We start from the raw sequence: 16,417 nt of genomic DNA, 5'->3' as shown, positions 1-16,417 counted from the left end.
GCTTCCGCCATTTGAGCTGAGAACAAACATATGGGAATGCTGTTAAAAGAGACATGAAGAGGAATCTAGAGACATTAAGGGGCCCCAAGGGCAATGCCTTGACCCCAGAAATATCTTAGCAGAAGAGCTTTATAAGTTGTGCGTGTCAGCTCTTCTCTGAAGAGACATGAAAAGAGCTCCCTGGGCCAACACAGCACCTGCCTTTAGCATTGGTAACTCAAAGATCCCGTAAGACAGATCACTGCTTTTTTTCATGCCCAAGCAGACTGACTTGAGCTGTGCTCTGCGCTAAGACATATGCTGGCTCTGACCATAATCCTTCTCTCAGAGAAAGGGAAATATATCATCAAAATGCAGAGCCTAGGCTCTAAGGAGACCAGGGCTGTTAAAATACTTGGCCAACAATAAGTGGGTGGGGATGATGGAAATTGGTGGCTGGAAATTGTTGTTTCCAGCACTTAAGGGTGGGGGTAATAAAAGCTTTAGATACATACTTTCTAATACTGCAGCCAAAGTCACATGTGGCCACTTAAATTTAAACTCATTAAGATTAAATAAAATTTAAAATCTTATTTCTTAGTACCACTACCATATTTCAAGTACCCAGTAGATGAGTGACTAAGATTTTGGGCAGTGCAGAGCTACCAATTTTCCATCATCACAGAAAGTTTTATTGTTCAGTTCTGGTCTAGACATACAGCCAAGTAACACGTCACCTTAGGAAGCTGCTGATGAGATCCCATGCATAACCCTTCTTGAAGTCAAATAATACAATTTTAAAACAGTTGTTTTCAAGGTGAAAGTTGTCAAAATTGCGATTAGAATTTAAAAGGGGAAAATAAAATGAGTGTGAAAATTTTATAAATTACTATTTACTAATAAATGAATCACTATAACCTTGATGTTAATGATAATCATTCAGATATAAAGAGGAGAAATAAAGTAAAGAAGATAAAACCATATTTACAAGACCTAACAATGCTAACATGCCAACATGTAATTGCAGTCCTTGTGGCTACACAGCAATGTATGAATCCAAGTATGAAAATATACTCATTGAACAAATGTTATTCCATAAATAGCAGCTTAACAGTATAGCAAAGCAAATACTTTACTAAATTTTGGCTCTACTTGGGCTTTCTTCAAGAGACAAGGAGCAAATTGACCATCCTTTATTGGCCTCTTCTTTGTAAAAGAAAATATGTTGCAGCTACAAAAACGAAAACCACCGCCACCAACAAAAAGACCCAGAGCTAACGTCGTAATTAATGGTAGAAAACTGAATATTTTTCCCGCTGAGATCAGGGAAAAGATAAGTATCTGCTCTTGCCACTTCTATTCAACATTGATCTGAAGATTCTGGCTATTCCTGAAAGAAATTAAAGAAGACCCAAATAAACCCATCACATGTTCATGGATTGGAAGACTTAACATAGTTAAGGTGGTTATAATGCCCGCATTGTGCTCCCGAGTCCATGCAATCTCACTTCTAAGTATATACCCCAAAAGGATTAGAAGCAGAAACTCAAACACGTCGCTGTTGTTTAGGCATAAAAAGAATGACGTACTGATTCCTGGATGAACCTTGAAAGCATCATGTTGAGTGAAGTAAGTCAGACACAAAAGAACAAATATTGTATGTTCTCACTGATACGAAATAATTAGAATAAGCAAATCTATAGGATCGGAAGCTATAATACAGGTTACCAGGGGCCAAGAAAGGAGTGAGGAATGGGGAGCTGGTGCTTGATTGGCACAGAGTTTCCCTTTGGGATAAAGGAAAAGTTTCGGTAATGGATGGTGGTGATGGAATCACAACATTGAGAATGTGATAAACACCACTGAATTATATACTGTAATGGGTGAATTGTATGGTATGTGAACTCTATCTCAATAAAGCTTTTATGAAAAGAAGAAAATGCATTCCTCGTAATTAATTAAACTTTGGAACCCAAGTAATGGAACGTGGGTTTGAGCCTGTGAGCCTTTGTCCTACTTCTGGGGCATTTTATCATAGGAGGCAGCAAGTGATACCAATCTCCAGCCACCTTTAAACAGGGTTTTTGCATATATTGCCTCAGTGGGTGGGTCTCCATATAAGCCACTGATGCTGAAGGAGGCTCTCAAATGGTAAGTAGCCTGCTTGAAGTTGGTTGTCCAGCATGGGGTCCAAGTTGGAACCAGAGAGGATATTGCTTCTTGTACCTTCCGTCGCCTCAGCCTTCTCACTTAAAGGACCTGATCACTCAAGAGCCATTTTCCTAGGCAACTGCAGCAGTGAGGAAAATAGGATGGGAGCCCCAGAGGCCGAGCCTGTTGGACAGTGCCTTTCTGAAGCATTCGTCTGGTTGTGCATTGCAATCTCTGCTGAGGGCAGCAGGTGATCAGTAAGGGGAATCGGGCAATGTGTTAGTTGGTGAAGCTGGAGGACCCCGTCTCAGAATAATATTCTAAGCAAAAACATGGAATTACAGAGGAAACATTATACTGAAATACAGTTATCAAAATATTGAATAGAAGCAAATATGTTATAAATGTTTCTTTCCGCACATTTAAAATCAATATCTGACAGTACATCTCTTAAATACCATAATTTCAAAGTGATGGTAAATGTCAACAGTATTTTGAAAGATTGGCCATGACTGAAATGTGTCCTGAAATACCAGTGATTCCTGATGCTGAAATTAGAGTTGTATTTCCCTTTTTTTTTCATAATGGAAATTGCTAAATTTCATGTAAATATTAGCAAAAATAAAGACGCAATGTCTTCCCATTCAAGTTTACAGACCCTCTGAGTTCAGAAACACTGAGTCAAAGGATGGAGAACAGAGCTGCTTAGGTTAGCCAAATAGAAGTTTCTAGCACTATGTCTTGTCAAAGTACATTATGCCATTTTAGACTCTTCCTTTTTCTTCTTCTTCTTTTTTTTTTACTTAATATTTCTTCATGGCAGATTATATCTTTTTTGAAAACACAACTCACATTTGAAAGGAGTGTTCTCATACTAAGCTGTCCTTGAAGATGCTCCTGACAAGGGAGGTGAGAAGTCCAAAAGAGTTATTTTTAAAATTTGGCAGCGGACCAACCGTTCCTATGGGATGAGGTCCATGGCTCCATTCTATGCAGGAGAATCATACAAGTGAACCATGTGGAGAGAACATAACTCATTTTTCTGGGTGAATCAGGAAAGGGGAATTCTAATTTCAAAATGTGTATTTGAACCCATTCTTTCTACTTCCTGATCGCTGACTCTGTGCCAGATACCACTGCATTAAATATACTACATAAATCATCTCATTGAATCCTGACAACAAACAAGTGTCAAAATTTAATTTTATGGTCACCACTTTATAAATACTGAAATCAGGTTTGAGCAAAGTTAGGTAACCTGACAGGTCAAGGGCATTGCTAAAGAGGGGATTCAGACGCAAGTCTGTGTAACTCTGATGTCCAGTACACAAACCTGTCCCTGAAATGACTTTTAAGAAAGGAAATAAGTCAGAAGAAAGGAACACTCCTCAACAGCCTTACACCCAGCCTTTGGCCTGCCTTTGACGAGTGTTAAGAGAGAGCCATGTGGACACACAGCTACTTTATCCGTAATGGTTCCCACTGGAGGCAGTCTAGGTGATTATCAACAGGGAGGTGGGTACACGAGTTGTGGTATATCTGTACAGCAGCATACTACTTGGCAATAAAAAGCAATGGAAAATGAACCCATAGCAGCATGAATGAATCACAAAAATGTTACACTCAGTTTAAGCAGCTTTACACAAAAAAGTATGTACTGTATGATTTCATTTATGTAAAGTTTTAGAAATGGATGAACTAATTCCTGGTGGGGAAGAAAAAACATAAGAGTGGTTCCCTCAAATTGCGGGGTGGGGGGTGGTGGTAAAATTGACTGAGAAGGAGCATGAGAGAATGTTCTAGGGAATTGGCTGTGTTCCCTATTCTGAGATGGATCTGGGCTACAGATGTCTGCATATGTGAAACTCCCAGAATGGTGCCATGAAAATTTATGCATGTGTGCATATGTAAGTTTTAGCTGAAAAGAAAGGCATAGCTGTTAACAAATACGAGCTCTAGTTGGTGACATGTTTGCTGAAGTGTTTAAGGAGGAACACTATTACTACAACTTCAGTGAAGTGCATCAAAAAATACGAGGATTGAGGTATGGGCAGGGAACAAATAGATGAACAGACCTGCAATTAAGCAAGTATACTGAAATATTAGTTGTAAATCTAGGTGTTGGGCATAGAGGTATTGTCTTATTTTTTTCAGCTGCTATGACAAATAGCACACAGTGCTTTGGCTTAAACAAGCATTTATTGGCTCAAGGTTTTGAAGCTAGAAGCTACAAAATCAAGATATAAGCAAGCTTGCTTTCTCCCAAAAATCTGCAGCATTTTGTGCTGGCTACAGGATGTCCTTGGGATTCCTTGGCTTGTAATTTCTGCCTACCAATACATACCGATGTTCTTTCCTTTTTGTTTCTGTGACTTCTCAGTTCACTTTATATGCCTCCAGTTAATTATGGATTAAGGCTCACCCTCACTGAGTTGGGCCACACCTTAACTAAAAATAACTTCTTCTGAAGCCCTATTACAATGTAGATATTTTATTAAGAAGATGTTTAAATCAGAGTACATTATTCATGTCCCATTCAATGAGAAAGGCAGATGGCCAGGTTGGCAGACATGAGCCAGTTGGTTTACTGAGCTCTCATCAGCTATCTTGGATACGAAATCCCATTCCATTTAGCAACTGGCATGAAGTTAAAAATCCAATGCTTGGCATGTTTCAATCTGCAAGATTTGCTTTGCAGCCATTGTCTCGTGATGAATCCAAACTATTGTACCCTCTCCCGCCGCATAGCCCTGTATCCACTTCCCTGTTTTAAATTTACCCTTCCAGATTTCAATCAGAGTAAAAATAAACTTTTTTTAAAAAGCCAAACTTTCTCTGCTTTCATTTTTTTCATATGGGGTGAAGAAAGGTCATCTCTTTGAATGACACAATTTAGATAGTACCTTGTAAAAGAAACAAAGTTTAGAATTCTGTCACTGTATATAAATCTTTCATTAACATTTAAGATGCAGCATGTTACCAGGCAGAGTCTGGGTCTGTAGAGTCAGATGGACTTCACTTCAGGTCTTCGTTTTGACACTTGCTTTCTGGGTGGTGACTTTGGACAAATTGCTTAAATATCTCTAAGCCTCAATTTATTCAGATGTAAAATGTGTACAGCCCATGGTACTACCACATAATGGAGTAAAGCACTAAGCACAGCACCCAGCACTAGCGTGTACACAAGCAACTACTACTGCTCCTGGGTCTCTTTCTATGATGGCCAGTGAGTGCTCCAAGTCTCTGCTGCTCATCTCAAAATGAGTTCTGCATCCCAGGGGTCTGGTTCGCGGACACCAAGGATGAGGAGCAGAATGAGGCAGGTGCACTAGGTTGTAATAGGTTGAATTATGTACAAAGAATAGTTCTTAATCCATTCCTGAAGATGTTCTGTTTAGTTAAAGTATAGTCAACTGAATCAGGTAAGACTTCAGTTCTGGTTACTGGACCCCTTTATAAACAGAATGAAATTCAGACATAGAGAGGGAAAGCCATAGGATAGGGCCAAAAGTCAATAGAACCCAGAAAAGAAGAGAGAAGATTCCATCATGTGCTTTGTCATGTGAGAGGAAAGTCAAGGACCCAAGGATGGCTGACAGCCAGCTCCAGAAGGTCACAGAGACTTGCTGATGCCTCAGTTTTAGATTTCTGCTAGCCTCAAAATTGTGAACCAATAAATTCCCGTTATTTAAGCCAATCTCATGGGTATCTATTTTAGCAGCCAGGAAACTAAGACATCAGGCTGCTGTTACAGGTCTTATCAGCCAGGTAATAGCTATGGGAATCCATGGGCTTCAAAATATATAGTTCATAAGGAAGTGTGATTATCTTAAAGAATCTATAGGGCAAGATCACATAAGACTGATGGACTAATTTTCTTCTTTTTGTTTGTTTTTTATTTTTTATTAATTTTTAAATTTTCTAAAAATATAACAACAAACACAAACATTCCTAACATATGATCATTCCATTCTAATATATAATCTATATAATCGGTAATTCACAATATCATCACAACTGCATATTCATCATCATGATCATTTCTTAAAACATTTGCATCAATTCAGAAAAAGGAATGAAAAGACAACAGAAAAAAATTTATACATACCATACCCGTTACCTCTCCCTTTCATTGATCACTAACATTTCAATCTACTAACTTTATTTTATCATTTGTTCCCCCTATTATTTATTTTTATTTCTTATGTTTTACTCATCTGTTGATAAGGTAGATAAAAGGAGCATCAGACACAATATTTTCACAGTCACACAGTCACACTGTGAAAGCTATGTCATTATACAAAAATCTTCAAGAAACATGTTTACTGGAACACAGCTCTACATTTTCAGGCAGTTCCCTCCAGCCTCTCCACTACATCTTAACTAACAAGGTGATATCTATTGAATACATAAGAATAACCTCCAGGATAACCTTTCTACTCTGTTTGGAATCTCTCAGCCATTGACACTTTATTTTGTCTCATTTCTCTCTTCCCCCTTTTGGTCAAGAAGATTTTCTCAATCCCTTGATGCTGAGTCCCAGCTCATTCTAGGATTTCTGTTGACAGGCTAACTTTCAAATTTAATCCAAAATTATGGTTCACACCTCACTAGTTTAGATGAAGTATGGGAGCACACATTTGTGTTGCTGAGAGAGAATGGGAGGTGGGTCTGAAAAATGTAAAAATTCTGAATTAGACAATGTTTTAAGTGGTAAAGTGTCAGACAATCTTGGTGGACTGACTTCAGCCCTCCATTCATAACCCCTGCTTTTTAATCCCCCTTCCAGTGTTTGGTCTAGACATGGTGAAGTTATCTAATTCTAGCCAGATAGGTATAAGGAAAAGTTGCTTGTGGACTCCCTGAACAGTCCTTTACAAGGACAGACATGACAGCTTGTTCTGGTAATTTCAGATACCGTGTATAAAACTAATCCTCTGCAGATAAAAATTGTTAATTGTGGAAGAATATGAAAAATGACTATTTGAAGACAATGGAGGGTGCTCAAAATCACACTGAAATTAGAAGGGACCCAACTTTTGAAAGGAGGAAACCACTCTGTATACATCCATGTTTATTCATATATTGTCTTGAGCACACTTCCAATTCTCTCAGGTGTGAGGTGACTAAAACTCAAGATGAAAGCCTCTGTATTATTTACTAGAGATGTGAAAGGATGGAGTTCAAGGCTTCTACCTGGAAACGGAGGTGGGAATCTTGGAAAGCAGGAAGCCACAGGGTAGGGGTGGGGTCCCCAAAGTCATGGGCACAGGATTTAAGGCACTGACTTTTCCCTGAACTATAATTCATGAGGGAAGTTCTAAGAAATCCAGTGGAAAGCAATAGCTAGAAGAACGTAAGAGCTGAGCAGATATGTCAGTTATTGCTCACTGGAGGGGAGACAAAGTTTAGAGTTCAAGCCCTACCAAGTTTAGAAGGGTAAGGCAAACACCTTGGACTTTTCATTGAGACCCTGCCCCAATAAGCCATACCTTAGAAGTAAAAACTACATCCAGGACTACAGAATTCACTCTAAGATTAAGGGAAAAACCAAAAGGTACATGCTCTAATAAAGCATAAAAGGCAAGACTTCACAAATTCTACATGCTCAGCCAATCATTGAACAGCCTGGTGAAAATAAAAAAGGTGACCCTAACAGAAGAACAGAAGAAGGGAATACAAAATAGAGCTTCCGTGATATATTCCCCACGCAGTCCACTACACACTAACACAGGGGAAGAAACAGGAAAAGCTGATCCATAATTTAAAAAAGATAAAGCAACCAAGTATAATTGAGCCAAGTGTAATTAACAGATAAGGACTTTAAATAAATCATTGTAAAGATGTTTAAGAAGTTAAAGGAAAAGATTACAGCAAGCAAACAAATAAGGAACTTCAGCAGGAAGAGGGGAACTATAAAAAAAGAACCAAATGGAGATTCTAGAATTTAAAATTACAGTAGCTGAAATGAAAAGTTTCACTGGATGAGATTAAAAGCATATAAGAGATGGTAGGAAAATGGGTCAGTCAACTAGCGAACTTGAAAACAGATAGAAAGAAATTATTCAGTTTGAAGAACTGAAAAAAAAATGGGTTTAAAAAGAATTACCAGAGCTTCAGTGGCATGTAACTGGAGCATTAAATGGATTGTAGGGAGAAATAATATAGTAGTAATATATTTGAAGAAATGTTCCCCCAATTTTTAACATTTGGTGAAGAACATACACTTACAGATCCAAGAATGCCAGTAAACCTCAAATAGATAAATACAAAAAAAAAAGCCTGCAGCTAGTTTTCTCATAGTTAAACTGATAGACAACAAAAATAAAGAGAAAATCTTAAAAGCAATTGGATAAAAATAAATGGATCTCTCATCGGAAACCATGAAGGTCAGTAGACAAAGGAGCAGCATCTTTAAAGTACTCAAAAAAAAAAAAAAAAAAAAAACCCACCAAAGTTGTCAATCCTGAATATTATCTACACCTAAAACAACCCTTAAAAATGAAGGAGAAACGAATACATTTTCAGATGAAAAGAAAACTAAGCTGATCCAGTGTAAGGAGTTCTGCACTGTGAGAACGCCATAGGAAGCTCTTCAGGTGGCAGGAAGTGACTCCAGACAGACACCTGGGTCTCCAAGAAGAAACAAAGAGGGCCGGAAACACTAACTATGTGGGTAAGGATAAAAAATGAGTTTTACTCAATTCCCTTAAAAGACCACTGACTTTTAGGTGCATGGGTGGTTCAGTGAAATAATGCTTGCCTTCCATGCGCAAGTCCCAGGGTCGATTCCCAAACCATGCACCCTTAAAAAAAAAGAAACACAATTGACTTTAAAGCAAAGAATATAGCATCAAATTGTGGCATTTATAAATTGTATAGGTATAAAATATATGACAAAATAGTACAAAAGATGTAGGTAATGGAATTATATTGTTGTGAAATTCTCATATTTTACACAAAATGCTACAAAATTAATTCTAAACTGACTGATGAGATAAAGATATAATTCCTAGAGCAACCAAAAAGATCTGTTAGAGGAATTATTAAAAGTCCAATAGAGGGCGGTGAGATGGTGGCTCAGTGGTGGAATTCTCGCCTGCCATACTGGAGACCTGGGTTCGATTCCCAGTGCCTGTCCGTGCAAAAAAAAAAAATAGTTTAAAAAGTAAAAAGCATGAGGGGCCAAAAAGATGATGACAACTAAGTGCAGCTACAGCAGCCCTGGGTTTCCCACATCTGTATGTCTTGCCATGTGAGAGAAATAAGCTCTTATGTTAACCAGGCTTAATTATGTGAAGCCAAACTCACTGCTATATATTACTAAATTGTTTATTAAAACTATTTAGATAGAAATAGAAACAGAATAAAATGCCTAGCATGGATATTGATTAACTTCCATTCATGAAATAATCATTTATTATTCATATCTATTGTAACACAAATAGGTGTAAATATAGAAATAAGCGCCCCACATGATGAATTTTTAGTAAGGTAAACAACTCAGCTAGAATCTCTTATGAACCTCATTTCACCAATAAACCCTTTCTTGTTTGTTTGTTAATCTAGTGCATGAGTAGATTCCAGCCAAATATGACTCCAAATTATTCCTGATCTTGAAATAATGATGTCCAAATGAATCTTTTCCTGTGTTCAAAAAGAATGAACGCATCATGCTGAAGATCTTTCACCAGTGAACTAAAATTAATAAGCAGGATTCGATGTCAGCCACGAAATGATTACACATTAAATTCAGGCCCTGTGGGCATCAAAGACTTGGTTCTGGGCTTTGGGTCTCCTCTGTACAATGGAAAAAAACTTTTTTTTTAATGAGAGGCCATAACTACTGCAAATGCTGTTTCTACTTCAAACTTGACATCTGTGGTCTCTGCCCAGAAGCTTTTCCAATATTGTTTTACTTATAAGTTTAATAAAACATAAAAGGTGGTTTTAAAAATGAAAGATGCTTCCCTAGAAGTGTATGGCCTAAAACCAAAGGATCATTTGGGTAGGTTTGGCTATGGTCCTCTGTAAGAGGCAAATGTAGTTAGACAATTTGAAGGATGGAGGATAAAGGGAAGAAGCCAGTACTATAAATATGAGATGGTAACAACACCGAGGTTGGAGGAAAGGAAAAATAAGAGTAGAGCAGGCAAAGGAGACCTTGCCTTTGTGATGTGCTGGAATGTTTTGATGGTGGTAAGTAAAATTAATGAAATCAGTGATTCTGCTATGGTGGGAGGTAGATGAAGAACTGATCTTGAAAGAGGTCTTCACAATCATTAAAGCTGAGCAGAAAACATAGACTAGCAGTCAGGAACAGAGGAAATCCAGGTAGGACAAGGCTAACTCCAGCCCGTGATGGATTCATATTTTCGTTGACTCTGAAATAGGAAAGTCCAAAGCACCCATGTTTCTGTGTGCTAGAAAAAATTCAGACTACAACTTGTAAAACTGTATTTTGTTTATAACATTGTGAAACAGCATGTTGAAATCAACTTTATTGAGATATAATTTAGGTATAGTATATATATATTATATATATTCTTTCACTTAGAAAGGTTGATCTTTATTTCAGATGACCTATAGGAGCTTGTTCAGATAAAGTTGGAAGAAAATGAAGATATAAAAGCAAACATTTAGTGAGATCTACACTTTCGCATGCCTTTCCTGAGAGGTTCTAGCAGGTTACTCTTAAGAATCAGGAGACAACCCTGCGAGCTCTTTTTATGGGTTTTCATTCAGTTTTGCTTTGAGGGACTCACCAGTCAAAGTAAAAAACCAAGTCTCCTAACCAAAACTGAGATCATCAGAAAGGGATGCCAGAGGAGTGATTGTACATTTTAAGTGTATCATTTGATGCATTTTAACAAATGCAACCATCATCCAAATCAAGAAACAGACTATCTCCATCATTCCATAAAATTCCCTTGTTCTCCTCATTTCTAGTCAATCCTCACATTCACCTCCATGTCATCATAAGTCTACTTGCTATCACTATAGATTAGTATTTCATATTTTAGAATTTCATAGCAATGGAATCATACAGTTCAAACTCTCAATGCCTGGCTTAATTTGCTCAGCAAACAGTTTTTGAGATTCTTCTATGTCATTGTGTGTATCAAAAGTCTGCTCCTTTTGCTTAATGGGCAGTATTCCATTTTATGGATATACCCCAATCTATTTATCCATCTACCTGCTGGCGAATGTTTGGGTTGTTTCAGTAAAGGCTCCATAAATAAAACTCTTGTGAACTTTGTGTAGCTCATGTTTCTATTTCTCTTGGATAAATATCTAAGAGAAAAATTTGCTTGGTCGTATGGTAAGTGTGGGTTTAACTTTTTAAGAGCCTGACACATCGTATTTTGAAGAGATGGTACCAGTTTATATTCCCCTTAGCAGCGTGTGAGTTCCAGTGGAGGAGTAGCTTTTGATGGCAGGGCATGACCATGGTGGGGGTAGGGGTGGGAGCTGTGGAGGGGTTCTTGCATCTCCCTCCTCCATCTCTACCACACCCCGACATTTTTTTGACCAAGGCCAAGGCAAAATCAAGATGGCCTCAGTGGGTGGTCATCTAGGGTACACTCAGATCAGCCTGGTGGATCTCAGGTTGCACAATGTCTCTGGGGATGGCAGAGAACTTTGGAGTAGTTCTAGCCCCAGTACTTGAGTTGTCTGTTTGGTGGATGGTAGCGCATAAGCCTAAGTACAATAAAGATATATGCCTCGTCTTCATATGGTTAACAGTCTCTTGAGAAGACATAAAATGCACACGCACTAAACTGCCATACAAGAAATAGTTATAAGGTGGAAATCCCTAAAGGAGAAAAGGGTGACTTAGCTATGTTTGGAGCATAGCTGTGTGGAGTGTGCTGTCAGTGTTCCACCCATATGTTTAAAAAGGGTCCTCAGTTGCTTAATGCACCACTTTTTCCTGTTCTGAATAGGTTGAGAGACCCATTTGACTTCTAACTGGTTGTAGGCTAACATTTCTTTTCCAGTCATAGTCTCATTCATGTTTCATTTAAGGCAGTAAAACCTAGTGATGTAGAGTAAGATTATAATATTTCAAACCTTGCCTCATCACTTAGCAGTGGTAGTGAATTTCTTAACTTTTCTTAAACTTGGACAAATTTTTTAACTTTTATATGCCCCCATTTCCTTATCTATAAAGTAGGGAGGGTAATTACGTCTATGTCACAATAAATAAATACGATTTTCATATCTGGTAAGTAATAAAAAGTCAATGATTTTTTCCCCTTAAACTGCTTTAATAACGTGTATGTGTAATAGTTGCATCCAGCTGATCTTGTACTTAAAAAGTGTTTGAGACTGAACCATATGCAGGTTTCTGTGTAAGGCACAATAAAGATATACCCCTTGTCTTCATATGGATACAGTCTCTGGAGAGGACCTAAAGTACACAGGCACTGAACTGCCATACAAGGAATAAAGTTATGAGGTCCGACAGAGAAATTCCAAAATGAGAAAAGGGTGACTTAGCTGGGTTTGCAACATAGGTGTGTGGAGCATGCTGTCCATGTTCCACCTATAAGCCTTAGACTGTCACCATGCTCCCCATCACCACCACCACCAACAACAATCAGTATGACCACCTCCACCACTGCTTCCTGCCACCACCATTACCATCACCACCACAACCACTACCATCATCACCACCATCACCACCACCACCATCACCAACACCAACACCACCACTATCTTGAGATGGCCACCACCATCACCACCTTACCACCACCATCACCTCCTCCCACCACCACCACCACCACTGTCACCATCACCACCAACACCACCATCACCTCCTCCCACTGCCACCACCACCATCACCTCCTTCCACCACCACCACCACCGTCACCACCACCATCACCATCACCACCACCACCATCACCTCCTCCCACCGCCACCACCACCGTCACCACCACCATCACCACCACCACCATCACCTCCTCCCACCACCACCACCACCATCACCTCCTCCCACCACCACCACCACCGTCACCACCACCATCACCATCACCACCACCACCATCACCTCCTCCCACCGCCACCACCACCGTCACCACCACCATCACCATCACCACCACCACCATCACCTCCTCCCACCACCACCACCGTCACCACCACCATCACCATCACCACCACCACCATCACCTCCTCCCACCACCACCACCATCACCACCACCATCACCACCACCACCACCACCATCACCTCCTCCCACCACCACCACCGTCACCACCACCATCACCATCACCACCACCACCATCACCTCCTCCCACCACCATCACCACCACTACTACCACCACCCCAAAATAGATTTGACTGTAAAAAACTGAAACTGCCAAAAGATAAAATTCAGGTGCAATCAAAATAGGCAATGGGGTGGGGTTGGGATAATTTGAGAAGAGGGAAGGAAGTAAGAGATTCTGACATTTTGATCTTTTTCAGGGGGAAGATAAAGACATCAATTAACATTAGAAACTGATAGAAAGCTATAGATTCAAGCTTGTGAAGTAAAAAGTTAAGGCTTTTAATTTACAGAATAGAGATAGATATTGTAAGTTCCAACCTATTAGAGGGGAAAAGTAGAACAAAGAAAACTCGATCAAGATAGTATTGGACAAGAAAGTAAAAATAGAAGCACCAAGAAAACATAAACGAAATAAGCCAATGAGAATTTATTAGTAATGCTGGTAAATGTAAATTGGTTAAATTCTCCAGTTAAAAGATAAAGAATTGTGCATTGGATAAAAGGGGGGAAAAGCACAAAGCAAAATTCAGCTGTTTATTTACAAGAGATAAACATAACATGAAGAAACACAAAAAGGCTTCATTTCTTTTTAATTGAAAAGGTTCACTCATACTCATGAAACTCAACAGAAAATGAAGTAGATGTAGCAGTTTAATCAGAAAAAATAAATTTAAGGTGAAAAGGGACAAAGAGCTATAGCTAGCATGGGGGAAAGTAGCATTTTGCCAAACACACAAGTCTGATAGAATACAAGAAGACATTGACCAAGTCTCCACCACCATGGACACTGTGTCTTGGATGAGGGTGACCAATAAGAACACCGAGGATTTGGAGAACACAGTGGGCAAGCCTGGTATAATGGACATGTAGAGCCTGCACCCCATACAGCGACTGTGACTGCAAGGATGGGGGTGAAAGTGTACAGGGGTGTCTGTGTTTGGGCGTAAAACATTCCGTCTAGGACACAAACTTTTTGGGAAAAGGAAGACCCAGGAGAAAGAAGTTTAAAGGCATGATTATTTTCTTCCATGTACAAATTTCATTATGATTTTCATGTGATATTTGAATACAGAAGGAGCTCAACAGAGCAGAAGTCTTGGGCCAGGTTTAAGGTTTTATGATATAAATCAGGTGGACAGGCATAAAACGTGAAGCGGAAGAGATAAGCAGAGCTTTGCAAGAAGAGGTGAAGAGGGCAGAATGCAAAGGCTGCTGGCCTTTGGCCAAGGTCAGCTCTGCTGCTCTGTGAGTGTGGTCTAGGAAGTCACGCCTGGCAGTGGGGAAAGCCGCCCTTCAAGAGGCCCCGCGTTATCTTCAGCTGAAAGTGAAGATGTGTGAGTGGTGAGCCAAAGCAGCTTCACCAGGCCTGCTTCCTCCCTCTTATTTCCCTCTTTCTTTCTCTCTCTCTTTTCTTTCCATCTTTCTCTCTCTCACTCTCTCTCTCTCTTCCTCTCCTTCTCTCCTCTTTTTCCTCTCTTCCTCTTTTTTCTCCTTCCCTTCTTCCCTCCCTCCTTTCTTCACTCCCTCTTTCTTTCCTTTCCTCCCTCCTTCCTTCCTTTCCTTCCTTCCTTTCCACATTTTCTCTCAACAGTTGAATTCTGTGAACCAAAATTTCAACCATAAAGACCCCCAAAATGGAACTTAGTGCCAGTTTGCTGGTGGTTGAATTCTGGTGTTGCTACCTGAAGGGTAGAGGGAGTGTGGGTGAGGCCGCATGGAAATCATTCTGTTATGTACCCCTTCCTGGAGACAGATTCTTTCCCAGTGGGTGTCCAGGACCTTTCCCTCTCCTTTGCATCTTTCTTTGCTTTTTGATGGTTTCTCTGTCCTTCATTCTATCCAGGAAGGATGGAGGAAGGCCACGAAGAAGTTGCAAATGGCAAACCAATCAGTGTTGTTCTTTTTAAGCGACTATAATGTCAGCATGTAATTCAGGGAGAGGCTGAATTTGGTTCTCAGGTTTATTATTATTAGCTCTGTTATGTGGGTTTTCTCCTACCAGATAGACTCAAGAATTGGCTGAAACCTTGGTATGTTAGAAGCCAGAAAGTATATATTCTAAGCCTTGCATATTAATGTAAATGTTAACTGCAGCCTAGAAAACTTAGCTGGTCTTTGTCCCCAGTTTCCCAGAGAGGGGCGCCATGGATCTTCGGGATTTACTGATGGGAGGCCTTTTGTTCTTCAGGGTAGGTCCAGGGCCACACCTGATAGTCCACGTGGCCCACGTTCCACCACATGGGCATTGACTCTCTAAAGCATGTCAACATAAAAAGATGCACACATAAATTCGGGGCCCTGGAAGTTCTGAAGAGCTTCCATGACTGAAAAAAATACACGCCTGCTCTGCCAGGAGGGTGACACGATCTGAGTCCATGGGGAGAGAGGTCACAAGCTTGTGTGTTAGACGCCCCAGACCTCACCCTCTGCGCCTCTTTTGGCTTCTTCACATTTGTATCCCTTTACTTTAATAAAGCTATAATCCTAAGGATAGCGCTTTCAGTGAGTTCTGTGAGTAGTTGTTGTAGTGAAATATTGAACCTAAGGAGGTAGTAGGAGCTCCCTAATTTGTAGCCAGTTGGCTAGAAGTGTGGGTGGCTGGGGACCCCCAAAGTTGTAACTGGTGCCTGGAGGATAATCTTGCAAAAGATTGTCCTGAGTCTGTGGGGTCTCGCCTAACTCTGGGTAGAGTCAGAGTTCAAATGATTTGAGTTAAGCTGTTGTGGTAGTTATAGACGTTTCTACAAACTATACAGTTCTGAGAGCAATGCAAATGTACTTTTCATTGTGCAATGGATATATTTCCGTACAAATTGAATATTTTGTAAAGGTCTCCTACTTGAAAAATTTACCTTGCATTTAAGGCATGGTAGCATACAATAATAGCCACTGAGAGAATTCGCCTTTAAAATTTTTTTTCACAGGCTCTTCCTAAATCAGGAAACACTGGCCGCAGGCTTTTCTGTGTGAAACCAATGGATGTTATAATTGTGTGCGTTTATAAGGGCATTCTGTGT

Source organism: Tamandua tetradactyla, chromosome 1, assembly GCF_023851605.1.
Source record: "Tamandua tetradactyla isolate mTamTet1 chromosome 1, mTamTet1.pri, whole genome shotgun sequence".
NCBI lineage: Eukaryota > Metazoa > Chordata > Mammalia > Pilosa > Myrmecophagidae > Tamandua > Tamandua tetradactyla.
The sequence above is the reverse complement of the archived record's forward strand: the minus strand, read 5'-3'. Positions refer to the sequence as shown.